Genomic DNA, 14,163 nt, shown 5'->3' with positions numbered 1-14,163 from the left:
TCTGGAACTTGGAAGATTCTTCAGTTGCTTAATGCAATAGTCCGGTGCATCTGGACTCTGAGGAGTGTCTGCAATGTGATTTATTTTATATAGGTTTTAGACTCAGCACAGCAAACATAGATAGGGCAAATAGAACTGCCCCCAAATAGTGAGCAACTGAGGCCAAGAAGGGTCACATCACTCAGCTCTACTGAGGAAAGAAAAGACAAACCTGGAGCACACTACTTTGACTCAAATAAGTTCAATTAACTTATTTTCCCTTAGCTGGGATCTCACTTCCAGACCCACAGAATACTTCCTTTTTGTAAGTAATATTAGCATCGAGGCTAGAGGATATTAAGTATTGTTGGCTTATGTTTTCCTAGTGTAGACTGAGTATTTTGTGGTTTTGCAGATACGTATACAGACACACAGTTGTACATGTGGATCCCAATTTATAGCTATGCAGAATATTAAATGAGGAACAGACTATGGGGTCTTTGATCGTCCTTCTCATCAAACTTGCATCCCACCAACTTCAGGCCTTTTGCAGCTAGTTATTCTTGGTGAATCAAAGTGACTGAGTTCTCAAGAGTTATTTTGGTCCATATGGAGTACCGTTGTATTCTTCCCATGTTTACACTTTCTCCAGGTGTTCAATAAAATGATTGGTCCTTCTGTGACTGGCTTGTTTCACTAGCCAGTGCCTTGCAGATTCATCCATGTTGTCACACATGATAGGAATTCCTTTCTTATTAAGACCACATAACATCCCATTGTATGTGTATATCTCATTTCATGTGGGCTAAAACAGTTCAACTCATAGAAGTAGAGAGTAGAATGGTAGGTGCCAGGGACTGATGGGAGGGAAAGATGGAGAATTGTTCAAGAGGTGTAAAGTTTCAGATATCCAAGATGAGTAAGTTCTAGAGGTCTGCTGAACAATCTTGAAGTATACTTCACCATACTGCATTATGGACTTAAAAGGTTTGTTCAGGCCGGGCGTGGTGGCTCACGCCTGTAATTCCAGCACTTTGGGAGGCTAAGGTGGGCGGATCACGAGGTCAGGAGATCGAGACCATCCTGGCTAACACTGTGAAACCCCGTTTCTACTAAAAATACAAAAAATTAGCCGGGCGTGGTGGCGGGTGCCTGTAGTCCCAGCTACTCGGGAGGCTGAGGCAGGAGAATGGCGTGAACCCGGGAGGCAGAGCTTGCAGTGAGCCGAGATTGCGCCACTGCACTCCAGCCCGGGCAACAGAGCGAGACTCTGTCTCAAAAAAAAAAAAAAAAAGTTTTGTTCAGAGGGTAGATCCCATGTTAAGTATATTTACTGTAAAGAAAAAAACCCCAAACAACAACAACAACAAAAATAACCCAGGGGCATGAGAAAACTTTTGGAGGTGATGGATTCATTTATTACCTTGTTTGTGTGAATGGAAACAGATGTATTTCTATGTCCAAACTCATAACATTGTATACATTAAATATCTGCAGTTTGTTGTATATCAATTGTATCTTGATAAAACTGTCAATCAGTCATTCGATCTGTCCCTATTAACATATTTAAAAGAAAAGATAAGATAAGGAAAGCCAATGGTAGTTAGGAAGGCAGGGATTAAGAAAAACACCGAACAATTTAGAGGCAAATATTCTCCCTGTATCATTGTCTAATCTGCCTATGTCCACAATTACCTGCTCACCACTGGCAGACTGCTATTGATTTCTAATCAACTTATTTTTGGGTTGGCTTTTTTGTGTGTGCTTCACGCTCCCTGTGCCCCTAGTGCCAGAGTCTCTACAGCAAATTTGTGCTTTTCCATTGCTGCTCCAAGATCAACCTTTCTTCTTTTCATACTACAATGCTTTAGAACCTTAAAATCCTTGCTATGTCAATCATTACTCTCACTGTAGCTTCCTTTCTTCTGTCCTTTCCTTCCTCCTTTTTCCTATTCATGATGGTTAAACACATGCACTCTAGAGTAAGATAGCATTCAATTTTGGCTATATCTATTAAACAGTAGTGTAATTTTGGTTATTTACCTTTCTGAGGCTCAGTTTCCTTATCAGGAAGATGAGGAAGAGTAAATAAGTTGTCCATTTTGTGTGAGAATTAAAATGTGATAATGCATATCAAGTGACTGGCATAGCATCTGGCACCAGTATGCAGTAACAAGAATAACGACCTATTAGCCATATTGTTTATTAGTCTTGTTAGTATTAAGCAGTTTGTATTTTCTAGACACTGTGTAAGGCACTGAAAATATAAAGTTAGCTTATTATTTAAATAAACTATGGTTCCTTGAGAAATGTATAATCTGGTCAATGTCTCCAGCTAGACTTTATTTATTTATTTTTTGAGACAGATTCTTGCTCTCTTGCCAGACTGGAGTGCAGTGGTACGATCTCAGCTCACCCAACCTCCGACTCCCTAGTTCAAGTGATTCTCCTGCCTCAGCCTCTCGAGTGGCTGGGATTACAGCCATGCACCACCACACCCAGCTAATTTTTCTATTTTTAGTAGAGACGGGGTTTCACCATATTGTCCAGGAGGTTCTCAATCTCCTGTCCTTGTGATCTGCCTGCGTCAGCCTCCCAAAGTGCTGGGATTACAAGCGTGAGCTACCGTACCCGGACGACTTTATTCTTATTGCTGGTGCAAACACGTGGCTAGGTTTCTACCTACCTTTAAAAACAGTTTGAACAGAACTAGAACCTCCAAAGTGTGTTGCTCATATTTTAGCTCTATAACAAATGTTTATTTCATACAGAGTGCAACATGGCGAAACCAGCCCAGTCTTTTGGACATACAGTCAAGTTCCTGACTCCGAATTTCCCTTCTTACATGGGCAGAGAAAAAGCTCTTTATAACCATATTTATTGTGTTTTATCCTGTAGTCATACCTCTGGTATCAGGACAAATGATTCTATCCTCCTATACCCCACATTTTCTTGGGCAGAGGTAGTTGGAAGAATTGGGAAAATGATCCCATGTTCTTAGTTCCTACAATCAGTTTGTTCTAAGCATTTGGTCACTCCCAGGGAAAGGAAGCCACTCCTACTGAGAACTAATAGAGCAAAAAAGGTTTTTACCTCCAATGAAACAAGGAAGTTTTCACAACTTCAAACTGTAAGCACATCTACCAAATACTGCAACAAATATTCCTGTATCACAGAAACATTCAACCTGTTAGGTCTCAAAGAAATGATCTCTGAAAAGGTCTCTGCAAAGATCTCAGGGTAGATGTAAGGCTTCAAAGAAGAAATTATAAGACAAAGCATGAAGAAAAAAAAAAATGACCTAGCATGATTCAGAGGAAATATAAGAGAAAACTAAACTATGATAAAGATAAAAGTCATATTAGGAAGAAAACGATCAATGGAAACAACAATGATGGCTTGGAAGTTGATATGTATGAAAGAAAAAGAGATCCTGTCTATGCATAACTGGTGTCTCTGAAGAAGAGTATGGAAAACATGGAGCAATTAAAATTACAAAGCAATAGCACAGGTGAAAATGTCACAGAAATGAGAACAAACCTAATCTGCAAATTGAAAGTGCAGTCTGTAAAATTGACACAGAATCGTCCGAGACATTTTGGGAAACTTACTGAACTTTAACAATGCAGAAAAACATAACGTGAATGCTATGGACTGAATGTGTCCCTTCTGAAATGTACATGCTGAAATCCTAATCCCCAATGTGACGGTCTTAGGAGATGGGACTTTTGGGAAGTAATTAGGTCATGGAGCTGGAACCCTATGAATGGGATTAGTACCCTTATAAAAAGACAAGGGGCCGGGGAGAGGACACACGAGTGGGCGCTTGTTTTATCTCTCTCTGCTCTCCCTCATGAGAAGGTACAAAGGTAAGAAGACCATCAACAACCAGGAAAAGTGCCCTCACTAGATACCCACCAGGAGCTATTGGTGTCTTGATCTTGGACTTTTTATACTCTGATGGTGAGAAATAATCTCTGTTGTTTAAGTCAACCATTGTGCGGTATTTTTGCTACAGCAGCATAAACAGACTATGACAATGAGCATGGGACAAGAAAGGCAAATAGTGTACAAATGGGAAAATTGGGTTGGCTACAGATGTCTCTAAGGCAATGTTCAATTCCTGAAGACAGTAAACAGTATCTGAAAAGTCCTGAACGAGTAGCCCAGTAGTTTATACCATCTACTCTTCAAACAAAACACCACGAGACATTTCCATGAAGTCAGCAACTTTGTTAACAACTTAGGGACCAAAGCACTCTTTAGTAGAATGGATACCAGTCAGACAAGAGATGAAGCATAATAAAAATTCAATGATGAGCCAGACATGTGGCTCACACCTGTAATTCCAGCACTTTGGGTGGCTGAGGCAGGAGGACGGCTTGAGCCCAGGAGTTTGAGACCAGCATGGGCAACATGACAAGACTCTGTCCCTATAATTTTTTTTTTTTTTTAGTTAGCCAGGCATGGTGGTGTGTGCCCTTAAGTCCTAGCTACTTAAAAGGTTGAAGCTGGAGGATTGGTTGAACCCAGGAGTTCAAGGCTGCAGTGAGCCATTGTCGCATCACTGCTCTGCAGCCTGGGTGACAGAGTGAGACCCTGTCTCAAAATTAAAAACCAAAAACTTACATATGGAGAAGATATGGTAAAAAGACTGGCTGTAAATAGTGAATCAATTTAAGCACAGAATTATAGTTTCAAATCAAAAATAAAAATAGATACAATTTAAAATACAAAAGTAATTTTGTATAAATCCTTTTATATTAAAATGTAAAGATTTTTAAGGGATTAAATATCTCTTGAAGAAACCATTATTTTGGTTTTACTTAATTTCTTTTTCTTTATTTGGATTCCACAATTTTTATTTTAAACAGTAAATATAGCATGATAATACTTTACAATTTTTTTTTTTCCATTTTAGGTTCTGGGGTATATGTGCAGGTTTGTTACATGGGTAAATTGCATGTCACTGAGACTTGATGGATGAATGATTCCATTGCCAAAGTAGTGAGAATAGTACCTGAAAGGTAATCTTCAAACCCATGTTTCCTCCCACCCCCTACACTCAAGCAGTCTCCAGGATCTATTATTTTCATCTTTATGTGTATTCTTGTTTATCTCCCATTTATAAGTGAGAATATGTGGTTTTTGATTTTCTCTTCCTGCGTGGGTTTGTTTAGGATAATGGCCTCCAGCTGCATCCATGTTGCTGCAAAGGACATGATTTCATTCTCTTTATGGCTGCATAGTATTCCATGGTGTGTATATACCACATTTTCTTTATCCAGTCCATTGTTGATGGGCATCTTATTTGATTTCATGTCTTTGCTACTGTGAATAGTATTGTGATAAACATACAAGTGCATGTGTCTTTTTGGTAGACTGATTTATGTATATAACCAGTAATGGGATTGCTGGGTTGAATGGTAGTTTTATGTTCTTTGAAAAATTATACTGCTTTCTACAGTGGCTGAACTAATTGACATTCCCACAAGCAGTGCATAAGTGTTTCATCATCTCTGTTACCTCGCCAGCATCTCACCAGCAACTTTTTAATAATAGCCATTCTTACTGGGGTTAAATGATATCTCATTGTCATTTTTATGTGCATTTCTCTAATAATTAATTGTGATGAGAATTTTTCATTTATTTGTTGGTCACATGTATGTCTTGTTTTGGAAAGAGTCTGTTCACATTCTTTGCCCATTTTCAATGGGCTATTTGTTTTTTGCAGATTTGTTTAAGTTCCTTATAGATTCTGGATATTAGACCTTTGTTGTATGTAAATAAATGTTTGTAAACATTTTCTCTGATTCTGTAGGTTGTCTATTTACTCTCGATAGTTTCTTTTGCTCTGCAGAAGCTCTGTAGTTTAATTAGATCCCATTTGTCAATTTCCTGTTTTGTTTGTTTGTTTGTGTTTTTTTTGAAATAGAGTCTCGCTCTGTCGCCCAGGCTGGAGTGCAGTGGTGCAATCTCGGCTCACTGCAAACTCTACCTCCCGGGTTCACACTATTCTCCTACCTCAGCCTCCCGAGTAGCTGGGACTACAGGTGCCTGCCACCATGCCTGGCTAATTTTTTGTATTTTTAGTAGAGACGGAGTTTCACCATGTTAGCCAGGATGGTCTCGATCTCCTGACCTCGTGATCTGTCCTCCTCGGCCTCCCAAAGTGCTGGGATTACAGGCCTGAGCCACCGTGCCTGGCCAATTTCTGTTTTTGTTGCAATTGCTTTTCAGGACTGGGTTATAAATTTTTGCCAAGGCTGATATCCTGAATGGTGTTTCCTAGATTTTCTTCTAGAGTTTTGATAGTTTGCAGTTTTACGTTCAAGTCGTTAATCAATCTTGAGTTAATTTTTCTATATGGCGAAAAGAAGGGGCCTAGTTTCAGTCTTGCCCGTATGGATAGCCAGTTATCTCAGCATCATATATTGAACAGGGAGTCCTTTCCTTATTGTTTGTTATTGTCAACTTTGTAGAAGATCAGGTGGTTATAGGTGTGTGGCTTTATTTTTGGGATCTCTATCTTGTTCCATTGGTCTATGTGTCTGTTTTTGTACCAGTACCATGCTGTTTTGGATAATACTTTTTGCTCCATTTCCTATTGATCTCTCTGTAAGGAGGTGTATGAAATGGTGCTCAGCAAATAACTAGAGTAATTTGGAGGTGGTGAAAATTCATATGGTTTAAAGAACACGTTTTCTTTATACTTTTTGAACTGCTTGGCTTTTTCTAAACAAGCAACTATTAATTTTACATAAAAGGCATTTACTTAGCTTCAATTCTAATAATGTAGCAGAAGAAATGTGAATGGAAAGGAAATAAAGCAGTAACCATTTACTCTTTCTCTAAAATACCATAACTCAATCAGTGAGTTCAAAATCAGTTTAAAGACTGGTCACAGAATCATTCTATTCTGCCTACATTTGTATTTGTTTAATACTTTCCTTAAGACATATTTTTAAAACACTCAATTTGTAAGTTATTGAATAAAAGACCAAACTTTGGCATACATATAGTCCCAGAACATCTTAATATTGTGCCCGAGTTTCACTGTGAAAATAAAATGTCCTTTTCTTTTGTCTAGTTTGGCTGTTTCTCATATTAATGACAAAAATATTGGAGTCAATCAGGGATGAAAATTATTACTTCTATAGCTTTTCATTTATAGAGGTGAATTTGTATATAAATTTTTTAGTCAGAAAAGGCTGAGTTATACAATCTTTCTTTATAGTTCTCATTTTAAAAAATTGTTTTTCATTTGATTTAAAACTAGACTAATTCAATGACAAAGTTACAAGGGAAGTAAAATTATGACAGCTGAGGTTGGGCAGGCAGATGAATTTTGATGTGGTATCTGAAGCTAAAACCATGTTATAAAACTCATGTGATTCTATTTGTTTTAGTGGAATTGCTAAGCATTTATTTGCCTCTCATTAGCAAAGTGTTTCATTACTGAGTTATAGAATTTTCATAAAGTCCAACAAGCTTTTGTGTGCCAAGAAAAGAGGGAGGGAGGGTTGAATAAAAATTTAAAAAGAGCAAACAAAGTATTTGTCTCTCTTTTACAAAACCATTTAAAGTTCATTAAGTCCCCTTTATTAGCTAACCCAGTGTCACAAACAAAATACAAGGGAGAAGACCGTAATGTAACTTTCTGAGGTCATGGAATGATCAGATTCATGAAATGCTGAAATAGGAACTTTACTCTTCTGACTCTTCTTCCTTGTAGTCAAGCCATGAAAGGCAAGAATGTTCAAAGTGACAACTTTCGACCTTATTGGGTCTCTGAGTGGTACAGTGAATGTGATGTTAGGGCAGAGAATAGAAAATATTCTATCTGCCATTTTCTTCAAAAGATTTTAAGAAGTGCTCACCAAGTCCCTGCACTACCTAGGAAATGACACTAATATATTTAAGCAGATACAACTCCAGTTTTTCCAGGACGATGGTTTTTAACTTGGGGACCATGGATCTGTTGAACCAAGAATAAGTTTCAGAGGGTCTATGAAATTTTTACATTTCTATGTTTCTATATATATGACTTACAGAAGAGAGGATCAGAAATTAGAAAAAATGCTCTAGAAGTTATTTATCTGAATAATATTACAAGAAGTAAATAATGTTTTAAATTACATTAAATATTAATTTTTTTGGAAATAGCACCCCATAAAATGTTGGGCTCAAAGGAAACCTCCGAATACTAAAACGGAACTTGTTCTATACATTTTATAAACCTACAAACTAGGTTCTCCCAACCAAGGACACTCACAAACCTGACCTGATGACAACATACCTCAAAAATCCTAAGTGTACGTATATCTTCTGGGCTGGTGAACATGGTCTCTGACTCCTCAAGTTTTATGCACAGTAGTAGAGGTTAGAAGAGGAAGCTCAATTTGAATCCCAGGTGAGTCTTTCCCAATTCCCCCACAAACAAAATGCAATTAACATTTACAGAATAGAACAGTGCTATTGCATTCTTTTGGAATTTTAGTAAACTATTATATGAGCCACGATACTTTCTACTTCTTCTCTTACAAGACTTATCTCTGAGAGGCCAAGAAAAAAATAAAGTGTGTTATCAACATTACTTAAAACTCTATAAATCAACTTTGTGGGTTGCAGGTATGAAGGGAGGGTTATGAAGCCCACCAGCTAGAACTTTTCATATATCTCAGGAGAACATCTCTTGGGTCATATGTAAGAGCATATTCAGGTTCTAGTTCTTTTCAAAGTAGTATATCACTGATGGTCTTGGTCTTCTGTTGGCCTTTGTATTATTCAACAAATACTTCATCTGTCCTTGTGATGTTGACATGTCAGAATTTCAAACCTAACTGTAAGAATGTTAAGTTGGAGGAATAATAAACTAGATCACCTTTGGAGCCAAAAACTGATGTGATCATGCCAAGAAAACATGAAGTTATAGTTTAGTGTTTTTGAAAACACTGAACTCTATACTTCCATTTTTGTTCCTCAGCATACCAAAAGGCATTTATTATGTTCTCTAATTGTTTGCTGCTTATATATGATGGAGTATTAAGTATAAAAATGGCACATCTCTTTTTCTTTTTTTTCCAAATTGGACATGATGTGGTAGAAATGGGAGGGAAAAGAAAGGAACAAGTTAGTTATGTTCTTCCCTATCCCTATGTCTCTTGTCTTTGCAAGTGTGAGAATATTGTCTTTCCAATTCCTTCCATTAAGTATGCCACTTTTGGATTCTGTATTTGTTCTGTCTTTCTAAGAGTAGCTGACATGATACTATTTTCATTCTCATCTAGAAATATAGGAGACATTTTTCACTGAGAAAAATTCTTAGCTGAAAAGCTATGAAGTAAGTTAAAACCGCAGTTCTTCTAGACAAAGATGTGACTACAACAGCAATTGACCTAACTGGCAATATTCTAAGCCAAAGAATATGATTAATTACTTTTCTCTATTGTTTTCCACCTTTTAACAGGTGTTATTATAAATTGTGAAACAATGGGGTTCCAACAGCTCATGAATTGTTCAATGTTAATGCTGTCCATGAAATATTGTGTCCTGCTTTCTAAAAGCAGTGAATGTGTTTGCTTTCTTGTAACACTCTCAAATTTATTAGCATATAGATTACAGTGTGAAACACACTCATCATTCCGCCAAGTTGCTATAACCAACGTGCCTAGAAGACCAGCACTATTAAGTCACTTCATATATCTTGGTGACTGAATGGTTGATCTTTCTCATCCCATTGACTAATGAAGAGACACTTGAAGTGATCTCTAAATTGGTATGCAACATGCTCTTGATTTATAGCAGCACCAAACTTTATATTTATGAGATCTACACTGCAGAGGTGCCTGTAACTATAACATTTCTTCCAGGGAAAATAACTGTGGCACATTGACAAGTCAGCAGAATCTCTTGTCCTCAACTCTTCTTTTTCTCCCCTCTTTCCTTCAACCTTTCAACTATTACCCAAAGTCCAATGGGACCACATTTTGATATTTTTATTTTGAAAGCATTGTAATTCTAAGCTTTTAAGAATTGTCTTTATCACTAGTAGATAAAGTCCAGATAAGGTCATGGGGGGCGATTATGGTATAATGGTGGCATTGACAATACCTGTTTGCAAAACACATTTCAGTTAATAAAGTTTTATCACAAGCATAATTATCTCAGTATTACCCATAATCAGACTGGATCTCTAGGAGATTAATTGACATGAGCAATGTCATGGCAGACTGATTGGCAGATCCATGATTTGGGCCAGTTCTTTGAGGTCTACTTGGGTGCTCTTTCTACTATATCATATTGTGACTATGCAGCCATTTTGTTCCCAAAAGCAACATTTACAACAAGGAAAGAGGATTTTATAAAGGCCTACATAAGGAGACAGTGACAGAATATGATTTGAGTACTGCTATGTGACAGCGTGACAGAAAAACTCACTCATCTTTAAATCCCTCTTCAACTAGACTATAACAAATGTCTAACATTTTAACATTAGTAATACATTCCCTCAAGCAAAGACTTATTTTTCATGCATACCCCTGTTAAAATGCAAATATTCCAAAAAGGCAAAAATTCAAGTGACGAAGAGAGTCAATTTGTTAAATTTATTTTTAATGCTAGGTGAGAAGAAATTGAACACAGGCAGGTGAGTATTGAGTTTAGGAAGATTTGTTGTAAATGTGTCCTGCTAAGGAGGGCAGTTCTGAGCATTTTGTGACAATAGGGTTTTTTTCTGGATGAAATCTTGGCAACATTACAGTGCTTATGTGGGCCTCGAGTGTTTTTTTATTACTGTTTATTAGTCTTGAGTGTTTGTATTAGTGTTTCTTAACCAAGACACTAAAAAGAAGCCAGATTTTCCTAGCAACAGAGTCCAAGGGAAAGAATCATAAAAAGGAGTCAGAAAAATTGTGAAATTATTCATCTGGCATATTGTTTAGTGACCACTCTTACCCACCTCCTTTTTCAATCATTCTTTTCATATTTTCTTGGGAAATTCTACTGCTCAGGAGAGAAGGTAGACAATAGGGACAATGAAAGGAAACTATAGGCTTGGTGTATTACTCAGGGGTTTCCAGAGACACAGAACCAATAAGATATAGGTAGGTAGGTAGGTAGGTAGGTAGGTAGATAGATAGATAGATAGATAGATAGATAGATAGGGAATTAGCTCACAGAAATTGTGGGGGAGGAGAAATCCCAGCATCTGCTGTCTGCAAGCTAGAAAACCAGAAAGCTGGTGATGCAATTCAATCCCACTCTGAAAGCCTAAGAAGGAGGTGGGGGAACTGCTGGTATAAGTCCCAGTCTCTGAATGCCCCAGAACTAGGAGCTCCCATGTCCAAGGATGGAAGAAGACAGATATTGAAGTTCAAGAAGAGAGGGAGAGAATTCACCCTTCCTCCTCTTTATGCTCAGCTCCTCAATGGATTGGATGATGCCTGCACACATCGATGAGGCTGGATCTTCTTGACTCAGGCTATGATTCAAATGCTAATCTCTTTGCATAAACACATTTAGAAATAATGTCTTACAATCTCTCTAGGCATCCCTTAGCTCAGTCAGGTTGACACATAAAATTAATCATCACACTTGGGGTCTGGAAAAAGGTGGAAGAAGCAAGACTAAAGAAAGTCTGTTGAGATCTCTCTGAGATGGAATTATCATATCGGCACTTCCTAGTGTTTCGAGTTATAGACATCTTTATATATTTGATAAAAGCAATCACTCCTGTCTCCAGAAGAATGTATATAACATGGCACAAAATTTTACATGGAATTTTGAAAGAATCATGAGCTACCTGAACACCAAACATAGACTAAGGGACCTATGGAACTTACATATTAAAATTTGCACTAGAGGCCATGATTCATAAATATAGGCACATCAATCTTTTTGTTATTGTACCCTCAGTGCCAAATATCATGTCTGAGCACATGGAAGGTACTCAACAACTAATTTCTAAATAAATAAACTTCGATAGTAGTAGGCACCAGTAAGAAAAGAATAAATGGCTGCTATATACAAACACATGTGTTAATCTTAAGAAAAAATGTTGAGGTTGGGAGGGAGACAATTTTCCTTGGATATCTCAGGATGTATGCCTGATCTAGGCATTCTGAGTAAAGGAGATGTTTTTGCAAACATGCCCTAGAAGCTAGAGATGGTGTCTCCCTAAAGATACAAACCCCTAGAGATATGGAAATTAATAAAGTCTCTTTCATTTTCAGATACATTTGTTCACATTACAGGTTAGTAATCTTATCTTCTTCTTCTTTCCCAGATGATACGTTTAAATTGTAGAGTAAAGGTCTTTCTCTCTGGGAAGGAGAGTGACAGGTGTACCAGCCAGTATATGTAAGTTGCAAGTCTCATAATTCGGGGTTCCTCCCTGGTGATGCAAGCCCACTGCATATGTCGGTAAGCATTTGGCTCTCACTGCACCAGTTTGTGGGGATTGGGGAACAGGAAACTGCTGCTGAGATGCTGCTTTGTCTACTCTTTTCCTGTAAGTAATAAACAGTCTGTGTCTCTTACACAGAGCTTTGTTTTCTCTTGTCAGCACATGTATATAAAACGATGACAAGCTAACCTGTTATATCACACATGGAGGTAATCACAGTTCTGTTGTAGTTTCAGACAACATGAAGGAAGCCAGACATTAATAGAGAAAACTTTGTATGATTTCTATTACATTCAGGAAAAAGCAAAACTAATCTTCAGTGATAGAAATCAGAGTTGTGTTTTTCTCTGGGGTATATGAACTGAAAAGAGAAATGCAGAAGTCTTCTAGAGTGTTTAAAATGATCTATACATTGCTTTAGATGGTGGTTACATGAATACAAATATTCAGTTATCACCTAAGATTTGTGTAATGTACTGCATGTATGCTACACCTCAATAAAAATATTCCATAATAGAAAGGCCAACAGAAAAATGCCCTTTAAATTTCAGCAAGTTGAGAAGTTAAGTTTAAGAAAAGAGCATATGTCTCCAAAAGCTTTTTAAGAGGTACTTGAACTTCTGTGACCTATTTTCACTGTTACATAGAATCAGAGTGTGCCGTAAATCACCTAGTTAATTATTCCTGCTGCCAGAGCTGGGAAACCTGGAAGGCTTGTATAATGGCTAATTTTATATGTGTTGACATGGCTAGGCCATGGGTTGCCCAGATATTTGACAAGATCAAACACTATTCTGGGTGTTTCTGTGGGATGTTTCTGGATGAGATTAACGTTTAAGGTGATGGACTTTGAGTAAAGCAGAAAATCCTCTTTAATGTAGTGGGCCTCATCCAATCAGCCAAAGGCCTGAATCAAACAAAAAGATCAGCTTCCCTTGAGCAAGAGAGAATTCAGCAGACTGCCTTCAGCCTTCATCGGCAACATCAGCAATTCCTGATTCCATAGCAGATGGCCTCAGACTTGAACTCGAACATCAGCATCAGCTCTCCTGAGTCTCCAGCCTGTCAGCCTATACCCTGCAGATTCCGGACTTGCTGGCCTCCATAATAATGTGAGCCAATTGTTTATAATAAATATTTTTATACACCCTCCTGTACACAAAGATGATCCCTGACTTACAATGATTTGACTTATGATTTTTTGGACTTTACAGTGATACAAAAGACATACAAATTCAGTAGAAACTATGCTTTGAATATACATAGAACCATTCTGTTTTTCACTTTCAGTACAGTATTCAATACATTATATAAGATATTCAACACTTTCTTATATGATACGCTTTGTGCTAGTTTTGCCCAACTTCAGGCTAATGGAAGTGTTTTGAGCACATTTAAGGTAGGCTAGGCTAAGATATGTTTGTTAAGCTAGCTGTATTAAATGCATTTTTGTCTTATGATGGGTTTATCAGGATATTACCCCATCATAAGTCAAAGAGCATCTGTGTGTACACACACACAAACACACACACACAAACACACACACACTTTCTATATATATATGTATGTGTACATACACACACACACACACACACACACACACACACACACACACACGCACCCCCCACACATGTACCCTATTGGTTGTGTTCTCTTGAGAACTCTAATGGAGCTTATCAATCTCAAAAGTTCAATATCACCGTTGCTTTTACTAATTATACAGCCTTGCCTGTCCTGTCTTATTGTCTCCAAATATGGCAGAAAACCACATCTCAATC

The 14,163-nt window shown here is 37.6% G+C and overlaps 1 long non-coding RNA gene across 4 annotated transcripts in view; it reads left to right on the top strand.

The window, feature by feature from the left end:
- The window catches only part of LOC114673708 (uncharacterized), a 68,225-nt gene that overhangs the window by 43,161 nt on the left and 10,901 nt on the right, over window positions 1-14,163 (top strand). For 3 of the 4 annotated variants that reach the window (XR_013408301.1, XR_013408300.1, XR_003724503.2), the window contains exons 2-3: window positions 8,231-8,392; window positions 12,266-13,497. This is a non-coding gene — a long non-coding RNA (uncharacterized LOC114673708). The remainder of the gene's footprint in view (window positions 1-8,230; window positions 8,393-12,265; window positions 13,498-14,163) is intronic. The other variant, XR_013408302.1, reaches the window with a different exon arrangement.

This window comes from Macaca mulatta, chromosome 18 (assembly GCF_049350105.2).
Source record: "Macaca mulatta isolate MMU2019108-1 chromosome 18, T2T-MMU8v2.0, whole genome shotgun sequence".
NCBI lineage: Eukaryota > Metazoa > Chordata > Mammalia > Primates > Cercopithecidae > Macaca > Macaca mulatta.
This window is presented reverse-complemented; position numbering and strand designations above follow the sequence as displayed.